Source organism: Rattus norvegicus, chromosome 10 (assembly GCF_021556685.1).
Source record: "Rattus norvegicus strain SHRSP/BbbUtx chromosome 10, alternate assembly SHRSP_T2T, whole genome shotgun sequence".
NCBI classification, from domain to species: domain Eukaryota; kingdom Metazoa; phylum Chordata; class Mammalia; order Rodentia; family Muridae; genus Rattus; species Rattus norvegicus.
Window position 1 is genome coordinate 108,041,168 of NC_141543.1, and position 17,015 is coordinate 108,058,182.

A 17,015-nucleotide genomic window follows, 5' to 3' on the forward strand; every position below is an offset into this window, starting at 1 on the left:
TCTTAGAGGAGCATCTTTATTCACTGAGCCATGAGGCAGGCCAGAAGGTCCAGCTTCACTGTGGGCGGGACCATTCCCTAAGCAGGGGATCCTGGACTGGGAAAGGGAAGAGTTAACTGGGCTTGCATTCACCTGCTGGCAGCCCCTTCTCTACTGCAGGTGCAATATAAAGTTATAGTGACAGTTTGGGAAGTTTGACTTCTTTTCAAAACACAGACAATATGTTTTCATTTTAAACCTAGGTGTGGGATATGAGGCTGCTTCAGATTGTCTGCAGCAGCAGCCTACGGTCTCGGGGTTTTGTCCAGGATGGGGGGTGGGGACAGAGTCTGCAATTGTGCAACATTAGGAATTCTGGGGACTTCCCGAGGGAATATAAAGGCTGGGACCCTGAGAGATGGGTTGACTGCTGTTGATCATCATTTGTTAAGTGTTGAGCGCAAAGAAGCAGCAAGAAGAAAAACAGCAAAGATCAAACTTGCGCCCAGGAACTCAAAACCCCCAAGCAGCAGGAAGTATCCAAGGACAGTGCCGCCCCCCACCCTCCTCCATCCATTTTTCTCTTTTATCTAAAGTTAGGGTGGAGGGGGTGGAAGCAAAAAGAACCCACAAAGTAGCCAAAGTCTCACCACACAAAGCCAACGCCTTAGGCTTCTGTCTCTGTGTCTTCCTCTGCAGTGAGGGGAAGAGCCTTGAGTGCCGAGCTGAAACATTTGTAGCAAAGCAGGAGGGAAAGAAACTAGGACAGTGTGGCTGTGCTGATCTTGCTGATCTCCAATCAGAATTAGTCAGCTTCTGGGGTTAAAAAATAAGGTTAGGGGGTTGGGGATTTAGCTCAGTGGTAGAGCGCTTGCCTAGGAAGCGCAAGGCCCTGGGTTCGGTCCCCAGCTCCGAAAAAAAGAACCAAAAGAAAAAAATAAGGTTAGGACCGAGCAGTGATAGCCCACGCCTTTAATTCCAACACTCCAGAGGCAGAGGCAGGCAGAGCTGAGTTCGAGGCCAGCCTGCTCGACAGAGCAAGAGCAAATTCCAGGACAGCCAGGGCTACACAGAGAAACCCCGTCTCAAAAATAAATAAATAAGGGCTGGAGAGATGGCTCAGTGGTTAAGAGCATCGACTGCTCTTCCTGAGGTCCTGAGTTCAAATCCCAGCAACCACATGGTGGCTCACAACCATCTGTAATGAGATCTGATGCCCTCTTCTGGTGTGTCTGAGGACAGCTACAGTGTACTCATATACAATAAATAAATCTTTAGAAATAAATAAAAAAACTGTTCATGTGTGTCTGTGTACCAGGTATAAGCCTGGTGCCCACTGAGGACAAAGTAGGGCATCAAATACCCTGGAACTGGAGTTAGATTAGAGTCACCATGTGGGTGCTGGGGGCTGAAACCAGGTCCTCCTTAAGCTCTGAGCCATCTCTCCGGCCCTTGCAGGATTTCTGTTTTCTCTCCTCCCACTGCCTGACTCTCCTATCTCTTCCTCAGCCTTGTGAGCGGTTTGGTTTGCCACACAGAATAGCTGTCCAGTTATATGTGCAACGGTCCTCATTCTGGCATTTAAGTCTTAGTAGGGATGTTGGACCCTGGAGTAAAAGACTGGTCCCTGGCCCAGCAGGAAAGTTGTGCTGAGAGCAGATCCCACTTCTAATTTCTTTAGTTGCTGGAGCAGGTATGTAACTCTCTCTCTCTCTCTCTCTCTCTCTCTCTCTCTCTCTCTCTCTCTCTCTCTCTCTCCTCCTTCCACCTCCATCCCCAACTACTTCAATCACAAGTGCCCACTAGCATACCCATCCACCAACACACCTGGCCCAACCACAGCACACCTGGCCCATCCACCAACACACCTGGCCCAACCACAGCACACCTGGCCCCAGTTCCAATTTCTGCTTCCAAAAACTTGCCATCAGCATTTCTTTGAAATCTACAAAAAAAAAAAAAAAAAAAAAAAGGCAAATGACTCTCTAGTGAACAGCAGTGCATTTGCCCCCCATAGAATCTGGCTGTTCCTGCCTCTACCTCTCCCAGGGCAATGGGGGTACAGGTATGCGTGGCCATATCCAGCATTCTACACCGACACTAGGGATTTGAAACCAGGTCTGGAGCACACAGCGCAGCCTATAACACACTCTTACCTGCCCAACCATCTCCCCAGCCCTGTCTCTCACCTCTGATATTTCTTCCCAGGCCACTAGCTGCCTTTCACTACTGCTTGCTACTTCTGCTACTGCTGGCACTCCTCCTCCCTCTCTGTGCTACCAGTTCAGCCCATGTCGGTAAAGACATGGAAAGTGGGTAAGGAAAGACAGGTATGGTAGTTTATGCCTATAACTCCAGCCCTCGGAAGGCTGCGGCAGTAGGAATGCCGTGACTTTGAGGCCAGCCTGGGCTAAACAACTTTTGCCCACTAATAGTGTGACCCCTGTCTCTAAATAAATAAATAGATAAATAAAAATAAATAAATGATTATTTTAAAATAGGACACTAGGGGGCGGTATGGGACGAATCTCTGCCTGGCTCAGGAAATGAATCAATGGTCTGCTTGTGTAGCTAGAAGGGGTTTTTAGAGTGTGCAGCCTCAGCATTCACAATACAGCCCCTCAAGCAAGTAAAGGGTGTGCCTGCAGGGACAGAGGACTTATGTGGGGGCCGTGGGGGGAAGTGCTGAGTCAGCAGAATAGACAGGCCTGCAGAGAGTTCACAAAGGCAGGCTCCTGATTGCAAAAGGGCAGCCCAGGCTCAGAACCAGGGGAGGCTACAGTGCCTTCACTAGATTATGCTTCAGCTGCAAACAGCTTTGGTTTCAGCTCGGCTTCCTTTAGGCATCTGTGGAACATTAAAGGCAACTGGTTGGCACCCAAAAGGGGACATCTTGGCTGCAGTGCTCTGAGCAAGGTATTCTGCCCGAGTGTGTGTGTGTGTGTGTGTGTGTGTGTGTGTGTGTGTGTGTGATGCTCACGGTACCCCCAGAATCCAAAAGAGGGTTTCTTGTTTTTCTTTTCTTTTTTCTTTTTCTTTTTTTTCTTTTTTCGGAGCTGGGGACTGAACCCAGGGCCTTGCGCTTGCTAGGCAAGCGCTCTACCACTGAGCTAAATCCCCAACCCCCAAAAGAGGGTGTCTTATCCCCTGGGTTGGAGTTACAGATGTTTGGGAGCCTCTGTGGGGTACAGGGAAACTGAACCCGGGTCCTCTGAAAAAGCAATAAGCGCTCTCAGTAGCCCCAGTTTCACTTCCTAGATAAATGACTATAGCATTTTGCCGGGACATCTGCTTCTGGGGGAATGCCTTGATGTTTTTGCTGATTTAGCATTACTAACATAATGTGTTCTCTCTCTCTCTCTCTCTCTCTCTCTCTCTCTCTCTCTCTCACACACACACACACACACACACACCCCTAGGGCTCCATGTATGTGAGGTCATAGGCTATCTTTAACTTCCTTTTAACTTCAAGTCTTCCTTTTAATTTCAAGTCTTTCAAATCAGTGTAGCTAATTGGTTGCTAACTGTGGGATTACCACCTTCCTCCTCAGAATTCCAACACAGGCTAAAGACTGGGCAGCTCTCTAGGACTTGAGCACCAGGCTGGGACTGCAGAGACATCAGTCACATGGACCAAACAACTTCAGCTCCTGGGCCTTTTCCTTTAGGCAAATTGTTGGACTAGGCAGACCACAGGCTACAAGCCATGTGTGTGCATGTGCATGTACATGTATGTGTGTGTGTGTGTGTGTGTGTGTACCTCAGTTTCCTGAGTAACTAGAATTACAGGCCTGCTCCACCAGGTGTGACTCTTCCTTCCTTCCTTTCTGTTTTTCTTTTTAAGTTTTTTTTTTTATTTATATGAGTCCACTGTCACTGTCTTCAGACACACCAGAAAAGGGCATCGGGTCCCATTTACAGATGGTTGTGAGCCACCCTGTGGTTGCTGGGAATTGAACTCAGGACCTCTGGAAGAACAGTCAGTGCTCTTAACCGCTGAGCCATTTCCCCAGCCCTCTTTCTGTTTTTCAAGACAGAGTTTCTCTGTGTCACATCCTTGGCTGTCCTGGAACTCTGTAGATCAGGTTGGCCCTGAACTCACAGAGATCTCCCTGCCTCTGCCTCTTGAGTGCTGGGGTTAAAAGCATGCACCACCTCCTCCTGGCGTTTTCTTTCCTTTTAAAGACAAGGTTTCGGGGTTGGGGATTTAGCTCAGTGGTAGAGCGCTTGCCTAGGAAGCGCAAGGCCCTGGGTTCGGTCCCCAGCTCCGGAAAAAAAGAACCAAATAAATAAATAAATAAATAAATAAATACAAGGTTTCATTAGGTCAACCAGGCTGACTTTGAACTTACTGCATAGCCCAGGCTAGCCTTAAATTCATGCCTTAGGGGGCTGGGGATTTAGCTCAGTGGTAGAGCGCTTACCTAGGAAGCGCAAGGCCCTGGGTTCGGTCCCCAGCTCCGAAAAAAAGAACCAAAAAAAAAAAAAAAAAAAAAAAATTCATGCCTTAGCCCCCTGGGTATGAGGGTGACAGGCATGTGTCACCATGCTTGGTATTTGTTGTGTAAGTTACTGGGGTCTTTGAGGGTTAATTTCATGTGTCAAATTAGCTGGGTCATGTTGTTCAGACATTTGATTAAACATTATTCCAGATGTTTCTGTGGTGGTGCTTTCCTGAATATTTTAACATTTAAACCAGGGTACTTTAAATAATATTTTAATTGTCCAGTTAAATTTTGGGGTTTTCTTGTTTGTTTGATTTTGGTTCTGGTTTTTTTGTGAGATTTATTTGTTTGTTTGTTTGTTTGTTTGTTTTTGAGACTTGGGTTTTCTGTTTAAACAGTCTTAGCTGTCCTGGAACTTGTTTTGTAGACCAGGCTGGCCTCGAACTCATAGAAATCTGCCTTTCCGTGCCTCCGGAGTGCTGGGATTAAAGGTATGCACCACCACTACCCGGGCTGTTTTTGTGTGTTTTTAAATGATTTCTCGTTTTTATTTTATGTGTACTGGTGTTCTGCCTACACGTATGTCTGGGTGAAGGTGTTGAATCCTCTGGAACTGGAGTTACAGACAGTTGTGAGCAGCCATGTGAGTGCTGGTTATTGAACCCGGGCCCTCTGGAAGAGCAGCGAGCTCTCTCAACTACCGAGCCATCTCTCCAATTCCCATTCGGTTTTTAATTCTCTTTACAAAACCAGGTTGAGGGCTGGCAAGTGGTTGGGTCAGTAAATGCTTGCATGAAGACCTTCATTGGATCTCCAGAGCCCACATATGGTGCGATCATAAGGCCAGCACTGGAGGAGCAGAGGTAAGGGGGTTCCTGGGGCTCCCTACCCAGCCTGTGTAACCTACTCAGCAAGTTCAAAGTCAATGGGAGAGAGACCCTGTCTCCAAACACGAAGTAGGCTGAAGACATGGCTCAGTGCTAAAGAGCACTGCCTTTCCAGAGGTCCTGAGTTCGATTCCCAGCACCTTCACGGTGGCTCACAACTGTCTGCAATTCTAGTCCTAGGGGATATGGTACACCCCCCCCCCCGGCCTCTGTGGGCACCAGGTGTGGATGTGGTGCACAGGCATCCACACAAACATACACACAGGAAAAGAAAGCAAAACGATACCTGAGCAATGGCACCCACAGTTGACTTTGGCGCACACACACACAGATACACACACACAACCCTGCCTTCAACATGTGCACCCATGTGAACATGTACCCACACATGCATGCACAAGAATAACAAGTAAATACTTAATTATAAAACCAATTACTCTTGGGGCTGGGGATTTAGCTCAGTGGTAGAGCGCTTACCTAGGAAGCGCAAGGCCCTGGGTTCGGTCCCCAGCTCCAGGGGGGGGGGGAACCAGGGGGGGGAACCAATTACTCAGGCTGTTCCTTGGGGCTCCAGACTTGCTGGCTCTCTTCCACAGCTCTGCCCACCGCAGATGACATTTTCTACAGACAGCCTTTTTTTGCCGTTTTAAGAAGGGAAAAAAAAGGGGCTGGGGATTTAGCTCAGTGGTAGAGCGCTTACCTAGGAAGCGCAAGGCCCTGAGTTCGGTCCCCAGCTCCGGAAAAAAAGAACCAAAAAAAAAAAAAAAAAAAAAAAAAGAAGGGAAAAAAAATGGTTCTGCTGTGAGCTAGGCAGCAGGTTGATTATGGGAAGCCATTTTTCTCTGTTTTAACAGCCAGAAGATAAAGGATGGATATGTTCCAAGTGGGCTGAGGTACCAGCCAAGGACCTGATAGAGCGGACAAAGAAGGGTGTGTTTGGGCCTTATCCTGCCGCCGAGGTGGGCTGCTGGGAAGACTAGATCTGTCTGTAACAAACGAGACCCTTTCAGGATAAGGTCTCACTGCAGTGCTGGGCAGGAGCCCAGGGCCTCACGCACGCATGCGCTAGGTCCAAGCTTCTGGATTGCGCTGCCTCACCAGCCCAAGCACTCAGGACTTCTCGTCTCCCTCCAACTTGAAATTTAGGAAAACAGGATGTCTTCCCCCTCTTTCATCCTCTGAGCATGTCTCCGAAAGCTGAGGCCTGATGATCTTTGTTTCTAAAAATAACACTAACTTGGATCTCTAAGCTGATTCTCGCTATAGGATCCCAAAAACCCCGCTGGGAGGAGGGCCGAACACCAGGCAGCGGAGCCAAGCTCCCTAGGAGTGACCCTCCCAGCTCGGCAAGGACAGTGGTAGGGAGCAGATGCTGCACTGGCCGCTGGAAAAGCTGAGATGGACTTGAAAGTCCAGTGCCCTTGGGTGGACAGAGACCTCTTGTGCGTGCGAGGTTTTGATGGCTCCTAGTGGGGGTTTTGCAGGCTTTCTAGTGGGCTCCAAGTACCTATGCGCCCCTGAAGATTTGGTTCAGAAGCAACCTTCTAGCGCCTCCTCTGTGCGTGGGGACACTCCTGTCAAACACGAGCAGTTTCCATGACTAATGGCTACATATGTGGCAGCACCGATTAGATAAGGAGGAGAGTGCAGGCTGGCCAAGGCCTGGATACAGGATATGGATGAAGATATAGGAGATTAGCCACGATAAACCAAGAAGCAAACAATACAGGAACTCACAAGACTCTTTGTGCAAGCGTGCCAAATAGGTCAGGTTCGAGGAGATACAGGTGAACGGCAATTAAAACCTCCAAAGGGCACAAATGTCAATGATCTCTTTGAGCCGTCTGTCAGTGGTGGCAGGACCGTAAAACCCTGAGAGCCAACAGAAGCCCCGAGAAGGTCCCTTCCCCTGAACACATTCATTCATTCAGTTAATGCTCGATCCTTGACTGTGCTACAGAAAAGACTTTTAATACAAGCCACAGTGAGGCAAAGAGAGTGACTTCATTATTAATAATAATTAATAATTTGAATTCTATAGGGGAGTCCTATAGGGGAAAGACAACACAGTCCTCAGGCACAAGTGACTTCTCCAGTCTTTACAATGGCTGCATTTGGTCACTTGTTACATTCCTTAGAGGATGTTTATATATTAAGCAAAGTCAGGGAACAGAGGCAGGTGGATCTCTGTGAGTTCAAGGTCAGCCTGGTCTACATAATGTGACCCTGTGTTAAGAAGCAAAAAAGAAAGAGAGAAAGAAAGATTAAGTGATCATGTGGCTCTCGGCTCTAATCCCAGCACTTAGAAGCAGAGGCAGGTGGATCTCTGTGAGTTCAAGGCCATCTTGTTCTACAGAGCTGGTTCCAGGTTAGCCAGGGCTACACAGAGAAACCCTGTCTCAAAAAACAACAAACACATACATACATACATACAAACAAACAAACCCAATCCATCCATCCATGAATCAATCAATTGATTAATAAAATTAAAGCTTAAGTGTTTAGTGAAAGTACAAGTTTAGTTTTTTTCTTTCTTGTGTGTGTGTGTGTGTGTGTGTGTGTGTGTGTGTGTGTGTGTGTCTTGTTTGTTTTGTGGCTGGCAGAGGAAATGAACCCATTTCAAGACTCTAGACTGCATCACTGGTGAGGACCCTGGAATTCTGTGCCTTCTGTATGAAATATGGGTGGTCCAGGGAGGACAGTGCTCTTCATGTGGGACATCTGGCCTGACTTGAGGGAGCTGGTGTTCCTAAGCGAGGCAACTTTTGGGAAGGGAACAGGTATCTGGAATGAAGCCTCCTTCATGAGGACTTAGTGGTTCTTCTTCTTTTTTTTTTTTTTTTCTTTTTCTTGAAACCAGGTGAGGGGTTTGAAGAGCTGGGGACACAGGGAATCATTGTGAGGCATATGAGAGAACAGGGAAACCCTTATGTTCCAGTTGGCTGTCATTTTGGTCAAATACTGGCTGATCCTTCCTGGGGCTAAAGCAAGTTTGCAATGTCCCCAAAGATAACATAGTAAGTGCTTAGCCAAGGGACTCAAGTGCCGGGACAATCCAGTCCCTTAGGGGACAGATGCCATGTCTATAGGCCCCAGGGTTGGGGTCTAGCACCGAATAGAAGTGCAGCTTCCGGGATTGGGGTTTGGAGTCCTTCTCAGAGCAACATGGCACAAGGCCACCTCCTGGAATTAGGAAGACTAGGGGTTGTCCCTTAGGACTGTGAAGCCCACACTTGCTCCCAAGCGTATAGAGTAGCGTCTTAAGCAGGACACTGGAAATAGTCTGGAGACAGTTTTGACTGCTACACTGGGTGACAGCTCTCAGTGTCTGATCCCCAAATACTCCAAGAGTTGGGTTCTTAGCACAAAACATGTATGGGTCCCAGGAATGAGCTAGATCAACAGAGTCCTTACCCCACCCACACGGGGACAGCAATGCGTCAACCGCCAACCAAGCACCATGGGAAGCCACATGTTTTCCATGTTTCTTCTTCCTGCCTCAATCCCATAGAAGGGGAGTGCGGAAAGGGGCCAGGGCCAGGGAAACAGCTTCAGGAGCTCCCTGCTCTGGTCTCCTCTGGGTCTGGCAATGCGCATGAAATTTGAAACAGGCCTATTTCCTAAAGTGTTGACTCAGAGGCGGCATCCAGGGAGCCTGGCTGCTAGGAAAGGGGTTTTGAGCAAGCACATCTGGTGGGAGTTATTGGAAAGAGAGAAAGGAAGAAAGGAAGAAAGGAAGGAAGGCAGGCAGGCAGGCAGGCAAGAATTTTCTCCATGTATATTTATATTCTCTCTCTCTCTCTCTCTCTCTCTCTCTCTCTGTGTGTGTGTGTGTGTGTGTGTGTGTGTGTGTGTGTGTGTGTGTTGGAGCACAGAGTCAGACACAAAACCAGAGCTCCAAAAATGCCCTGATTAATACTGAGAGGGGATTGAGGCCTAGGAGAGACGCTTGATCACTACAGTGCTTGTCAGGCAAGTATGAAGACCTGAACTTGATTCTCCTAAAACCCATGTTTGAGACAGAGGTAGAGAGAAGTAGAGAGAGGTAGAGAGAGAGAGAGAGAGAGAGAGAGAGAGAGAGAGAGAGAGAGAGGGAGAGAGGGAGGGAGAGAGGGAGAGAGAGAGAGAGAGAGAGAGAGAGAGAGAGAGAGAGAGAGAGAGAGAGAGAGAGAGAGAGAGGAGGGAGGAGAGAGACAGAAACAAAAACAGAAAAAGAGACTGACAGAGACAGACAGAGAGAGAGACAGACGGAGAGACAGAGCTGTGTCTGTAATCTCAGTGCTAGGGAGGCAGAGGGGAGGATCCTGGGAACTTGCTTGGCCAGTGAACCCACCTCAATCCAAAACAGCAAGCTCTAGGTTCAGTGAGAGACCCTGACTCAAAACTAAGGTGGAGCGCAACCGAGGAAAATGATCAATGTTGCCCTCTGGTTTCTGTGAGCGCGCGCGCGCGCACGCACGCACGCACGCACGCACGCGCAAGCATGCACGAATGAGTAAGCGAAAGAGAAGTGCATGCTGGGAGTTCTAATTTGCTTCCTGTTCTGTGCCCAGAAGCAACATGGGGAGGAGAGGTTTTATTCGACTCCTACTTGCACATTACAATCCATCACTGAAAGGACATCAGAGCTAGCTCTCAGAGGGAACCATAGAGGCTCCTTACTGCCTGCTAACCGGAAGGCTGCTCACTGGCTTGCTATCAGGCTCCTCTTTCTTACATCCCGAGGAGAAGCGGGGCAAGGGTGAGAGGGTGCAATACCCACAGTGGGCTGGGACTCCCACAGACGAACTGTGGACGAACTCCAATCTGATGGAGATGTTTTCTCAACCAAAGCTCCCTCTCAGAAAAACTAACCAGCTGCACGATAAGACCTGCCTCAAACAAAACAAACAGCTAAATGTAAGATCAGCCACCTCCACTGGGGAGATAGGGTTACAGATAAATATTGCCCTGTGAAGTAGATCACAGCTGTAGCACTGAGACCAAACTGGGCACTACAGCAGTGTCCATCCCATGGTGGACACACTGGAAGGAATATATTCACAGCCTACAAACCAATTCCTTTAGTTCCCCCAGTTCTTTAGACAATCTCCAAAGACAGCCAGCATCAACCCCTTCTTTCCCTGCCTCCTGCACAGCTCCTCACAGGTAGGAGAGCCCACGGTTCTGTCCCGCTAGAATCCGGGCCGATGACTTTAGTCACTTGACTGACCAATGCAGTGTAGCAGAAGTGATGTTCTGGGACATGAGGCTGACGTGGAAATCACCTCCCTTCCGCCTGGGTCTCTCAGCATTCTGTTCCAGAACCCAGCGTGTCAGGGAAGGAGCAGCACGCTGTCTGAACGCCCAGCTAACAGTCAGAATCTGCTCTGAAAACGTCAGGAGCCGTGAGAGATGTTCAGTTCCAGTGACAGGGCAGTCACAGGAGACCCTCAAGTAAGAGCACCCAGCTGTGCCCTGCCCTACACTTAAGGGTCGTTCCTTACAGATCATCAGAATGCTCCCCCAGGGAGTCATGTACCTTCAGAAACATGTGCTCCTCTGGTGTGGACAGTCACCCTTGCAATGACCTCCTAGTGTTCTTTCAGGAACACCATGTCCCAAGGCAACTTCAGGGTTTACTGAAAGGGTTTACTTCAGCTTGCAATTGTACTAATAGTCCTTCTCCAAGGGAAGTCAGTGTAGGAACTCGAGACGGAAACCGGTAGGGCTTACTGGCTTGCTCCCCAATGTGGGTTCTCTCGTGTAGAGCCCAGACCCACCTGCCTCCAGACGGTTTGCCCACATCGGGCTAGGCCCTCCTGAGTCAATTAGCAATCAAGAAAATGCCCCACAGGCCAATCCGATGAAGGCAACGTCTCGGATGAAAGCCCCTTGTCCCAAGTGTGTCAACCTGACAGCCAAGATTAGCCGTTACAGGTCCTTACCATGAACGACAGTGGCTGGTGGATGAAGGCCTAGTCAAACACCAATGCAGGTTCAAGTTGTTTCCTGTTTTGACTTTTTTTTTTTTCTCAAGGCAGGGTTTCTCTGTGTAGCCCTGGCTGTCCTGAAACTCACTCTGAGACCAGGCTGGCCTTGAACTCTGAGATCCACCTGCCTCTGTCTCCAGAGTGCTAGGATTGAAGGCAAGCGCCTCACCTGTATCTCGCTCCGTTCAAGTTCTAGTGCGCACCCAGTACTGACTCTCACCGGCTCACATAAGAGCACTTTGTGAGTCTTCCACTTCCCGCCTGCTTGTCCCACCCTCCTCTTCCTGTGAGTCCTCCCTGCTTTGTGGAAGTACAGCCCGTCCCCCTCCCCCTCCCACCCCCCCACCCCCCCACCCCCGGAGCTGAGGACCGAACCCAGGGCCTTGCGCTTGCTAGGCAAGCGCTCTACCACTGAGCTAAATCCCCAACCCCAATACAGCCCGGTTCTTAAAGGTCTGACAGAGGGCTGGCGGCCTAGCTCAGGCATTCGGGTGCTTGCCTAGCAGACTGCGAACCCCCAGAACTCAGCATCTGGAGGAGGAGGGATCAGAACAGAAAACCCAAGGTCATCCTCCGGGACGCAATGAGTTTAAGGGCAGCCCGAGCTACGTAAGACCTTGGGAAAGTGTTCGTTTCACAGGATGAGGACCTGCCTTTGAGTATCCAGAACTCAATCAAAAAGTCAGATGTGATGGTCACCCGCACGTAATCCCGTAATCCCAGCGGTGGCGAGATGGGAGGTGGAGACAAGAGAACCCTTAGCTGGCAGTGACCTTGGATACATAAAATTCCAGGCCAGTGAGTCAGTCTCAGATAAGAAAGTAATTTACACACACCTGCACCCACATGTGGGCACAGGAAGAAATCTAACCCCGTCACAAACAGTGTACTGATGAGGAGAAACAAACCAGGAGGTTCGAGGCTGGCGTCTGAGCCAGCCAGCAGAGGGAGTGAGGGCCTCATGGTGGAGGGGGGTTTCATTTCACACAAAAGGGTAAGGTGGACCCCCTAGTAATTAAATAGCAATTAGACATTAAGAAAAAAGCCCTGTTCCAAGTCATATCACTGTTCAACAGGGAAATAGGGGTAATTTAGCTTTATTCGTTGTTGAAAGCTTCTGGGGCTGACACCATTTAGCAGGAACCAATGAATGTTAAGAATTACAGAACCAGAACCAGGCTGCCCCTTTCCCTGGAGTGTGGGCGGCCCCCTCCCTATTTTCTCAGAGCAGGGCAGGCACACACACCCTTTTTTTAAAAGTGTGGGTGGCAACCAGCTTAGTCACCACGCTGTGCTCCCGTGCTGGCCTCTGGGAAGAAGTGGGAGAGATTGCAATAGCTTGTGTCATTTCTGTCCCGAGCCTGGTTCATTCCCAGGGCAGGTTATAGCTATAGTGCACTTCAGAGGGTGCCGCTCGCCCCGCTCGCTGGTCAGGGAAGCGGCTACTCCCTTGTGTGCTTTCTGTGCTTGCTCCACAAACAATACTGTTGGACTGGAGAGATGGATCAGTGGTTAAGAGCACTGACTGCCCTTCCAGAGGTCCTGAGTTCAAATCCGGACAACCACATGGTGGCTCACAACCATCTGTAATGGGGTCTGATGCCCTCTTCTGAGTGTGTCACTCTCAGTGAGATGTGTCAGTGAGACTGGTGAGACAGTGTACTCACATGCATAAAATAGATTCTGAGAAAACAAAACAAAGAACAACAACAAAAAGACCAATACTCTGGAGACTGAGGGACCACAGAAAGAAAATGACTTACCATGTTGTTAAAAATGCTAGCCTGAGGGGTTGGGGATTTAGCTCAGCGGTAGAGTGCTTGCCTAGCAACCGAGAGGCCCTGGGTTCAGTCCCCAGCTCCAAAAAAACCAAAACAAAACAAAAAAAAAAAAAAAATGCTAGCCTGAGCCATGTCGGAGCTAGAGCCTGCTAGAGGAGGCACAGGCCTTTAACCCCAGCACCAGGGAGGCAGAGGCAGGAGGATCTCAGTTGGAGGCTAGCCTGGTCTACAGAGTAAGTTCCAGGGCTGCACAGAGAAACCCTGCCTTGAAAAAAGATAAATAAATAAGAACAAAAACAAAATGCAGACGGCACTTTTAACCACCAGCTGCCCTTCCAGAGAACTGGGTTCAATTCCCAGAACTCACATGGTGGCTCACAACTGTCTGTAATTCCAGTTCCAGAGGATCTGGCACCTTCTCTGGCCTCCATAAGTACTAGGCATGAATATGATACAGAGATAGACACACTGGCAAAACACAAGATAAAATAGTAAAGTAAAAAAAAACATGTACAGAGATGTAATCTTTAAAAAAAAAAAAAAAAGTTAGCCAGGGTCCAGCAAGATGGCTTAGTGGTGCTTGTTGCCAAGCGGGCAACCTGAGTTCAAGTCTCAGGACCCACGTAGTTGAACTAAATCTCTGAAATTGTCCTCTGACCTCATAAGCACGGAAACACACACACACACACACACACACACACACACACACGGTGAGGTGGGTGTGGGGGTTTTAGGGAACCCATTGGGAAGAGGAACGAGGGGACAAGAAAAGGTAACGGGGTGACTCTAATCCAAATACATTATATACCCGCATGAAAACATTACAGTGAAACCCATCATCTAGCTACTATAAGCTAGTTAAAAATGCCAGCCGGTAAAAGCATCAGACCTCACCCAGTTCCTTCAACCCACAGCAGCAGGGCTAGCAGGAAGTTGGGTCACTGCTGCCTGCTGGACCGGGAGCTAAGGACACTTCCCTAAGAACCAGGGAATTGGAACGCCTAGGTGTCTCCTAGTATTCGCACGGGCGTTTAGAGGGGATTCGGCCAAGTGAAGAGCAGGAGAGACCGGGAGGAGAGAGCAGATTAGCTCCTGTGATCCCGCGTGGATCACAGCCTGACCAGCAGCGATGCTCGGAGGTTCTCAGTGGGCTTGGACCCTGCAGCCGAGCTCCGCCTGCTTCACACGTGACCGGTGGTCCCACTGCCTCACTTATCCTCCCATCCCCCACAATTAAATTTAAGATAGCTCTGTTTTTGTTTCGTTGTTTGTCTCTCGTCCCTGGTAATCTTATAAACAAAAACTGGACTGGTTAAGTCACAATTTCCGAAGGCAGAGCCCAGTGCAGGTGGTTTCACCGTGCAGGAGCCAGGCGCTCAGCTGCCATCTGAGTGGGCGAGCCTACCACCTCCTCTCTAGGGAGCACGGCTTCCCTGAGGGGATGGCACAGGCCAAACACTCCAGCGGTCTTAGGGTCTTAGTACTCGGACTTCCTCAAATATAGGAGCCCTGACCCCACACACCTCCCCTTCCCCTCCACCCCACCCCGCCATTATTAGTAGCAGAAATAAAAAGGACAAAATACCAAGAGGGAAGCCCGCCCTGGGCAGTCTAGGCATCTGCTCTGCTGTCGAGCTACAACCCAGCCCAAGGCTAGATTTACAGTTTCCACATTTTCTTTTAGGATTTATTTTATTATTTAAGTTAAGTGCGCGCGCGCGCGCGCGCGCGCGCGCGCGTGTGTGTGTGTGTGTGTGTGTGTGTGTGTGTGTGTGTCCTACCGAGGCCAGAAGAGGACGTTGGATCCCCTAGAGCATTTACCAGAACCCGAATACAGGGAGAAAGAGACCAACTGCAGAGAGTGGTCCATGGCTTCCTTATGAGGTGCGGTACAGCCGCTGCCCTCCACACCAAGTGCGCGTACACTCACTGATGATACAGTAATTATTTGCTTAAATTTTATTTTTACTTATGTATTCTGGGTATGTGTGGGCATGGTCATAGCATAGCGCAGGTGTGGAGGTCAGAGGACAACCTATGGGAGCTGCCTTCTGCCCCCTGGGTCCTGGGGATTGGGCTCAGGTTATTAAGTAAAGATGAGGGGAGTTGCCTTTACCCAGCGAACCGCCTCGCTGGCCCATATTAATACACTTAAAATTTATCATCATCATCATCATATTTATGTGCATGGGTTTTTTTTTTTTTTTGGTTCTTTTTTTCGGAGCTGGGGATCGAACCCAGGGCCTTGCGCTTCCTAGGCAAGCGCTCTACCACTGAGCTAAGTCCCCAACCCTGTGCATGGGTGTTTTGACTGCATATATGTAGCATGATGTATCTGGTATCTTCAGAAGCAGACTAGAACACTGGGTTACCGAGAACTGGAGTTACAGGTGGTTGTGGGACAACATGTGGGTGCTGGAGATCAAACCCTGGTCCCCTGAAAGAACTGCCAATGCTCTCAACTGCTGAACCATTTCTCCATCCAGCCCTGCTAATGCGTTTTAAAAATTAAATATAAGGCTGGACTTTGGTGGCACGCGCCTTTAGCCCTGATCTCTGTGAGTTCAAGCTCTGTCTACAGTGCAAGTTCCAGGACAGCCAGGGCTACACAGAGAAACCCTGTCAGAGAGAGAGAGAGAGAGAGAGAGAGAGAGAGAGAGAGAGAGAGGCAGAGAGGGAGACAAAGAGGGGGAAGAAAGGGAGACAGACAGAGACAGAGACAGAAATAAAGGGAGACACAAGAGAGACAGAGGGAGAGAAGGAGACAGAGAGACAGAGACAGGGAGAGAGAGAGAGAGAGAGAGAGAGAGAGAGAGAGAGAGAGAGAGAGAGGAAGAAGAAGAAGAAGAAGAAGAAGAAGAAGAAGAAGAAGAAGAAGAAGAAGAAGAAGAAGAAGAAGGAAAAAAGTCAGATGTGGAGCCCCATGCCCTAATCCCAGTATTTGAGAGATAGAGGCAGGATAGATATGAGGCCAGCTTGGGCTACAAAAATAAGTAAGTAAGTAAATTCATCAAGTTTATGACTGGGGACTGGGGATGTTGTTCCCTGACTGCATGCCTACCTAGCATGCATGGAACCTTGGCTTCCCTCTCCAATACTGGGCAAACCAAGCCCAGTGGCACGCACCAGTAAGCCAGGGGCCAGGGACACAAAAGGACCAGAAGTTCAAGTCATTTTCAGCCACACAAGTTTGAGGCCAGCCTGGGCTACAGGACACTACCTTGCAGACAAAGTAAAGCCCCTCCAAGCAATGCCTGCTACAGGGCAGCTGATGTGAAGAATACAGTTCTGCTAAGCGCTGCAGGAAGCAAGCCACTGCTCCAAGTAATTAGTAAGAGGAAAACCAGCTGGAGAAGTCAAGGGACTTGGAGTTCCCACCCCAATCAGAGCTGCAGAGTGTGCAAATGCCTGTCTGTGGTTTCTTCATCCCCACACTGCCCTTAGTCAAGTCAACTCTCCAGTGCCAGCAGCTGAGCGTGGTTCTGAGATTTACCATCAACTTGGCACGTTAGGCAACTATTGCCACACAGCCATTCTCCAGCCCTCTGTTTGTGGTAAACTTTAAAGGCGCCTCAGACTTGTCCTTTCCTTTCCTTTTTTTTTGAGACACTTCTCATTGTGGAGCTCTGGCTGGCTGGAGAACTTGTCATCCAGCCCAGGATAGCCTTGAACTCACAGAAGACAGAAGTCCCTCATTTCAGAACATCTCTTTTCTCACGTGGGACATGACAGTGAATGTTTGTAGTTCTGGCTCCTAGGAGGCTGAGGGAAGAGTTCTAGACCAGCCCTGGGGTGATTCTGTGCTAAAAGCCAGGATTTTATCACACTGGTAGTCTGCTGGGCCTGGTGGTGGGAGGGTAAGCAAGGAAAAATAAAACAGAAAATAAAAGATCTTTTCCTCAAGTAGGTGTAAGCCCCACGCCCATTTTTTTTTCCTTTTATTGTTGGTGT

General features: G+C 49.1%; 1 protein-coding gene across 2 annotated transcripts in view; it reads right to left on the reverse strand.

The window, feature by feature from the left end:
• The window catches only part of Prpsap1 (phosphoribosyl pyrophosphate synthetase-associated protein 1), a 50,203-nt gene that overhangs the window by 29,502 nt on the left and 3,686 nt on the right, over positions 1-17,015 (reverse strand). Inside the window, exon 2 of one of the 2 annotated variants that reach the window (XM_087574162.1) lies at positions 1,848-1,924. The exons of the other annotated variant lie outside the window; for it this stretch is intronic. The gene's annotated coding sequence lies outside the window, so the exon portion shown is untranslated. The remainder of the gene's footprint in view (positions 1-1,847; positions 1,925-17,015) is intronic. 2 annotated transcript variants of the gene reach the window in all.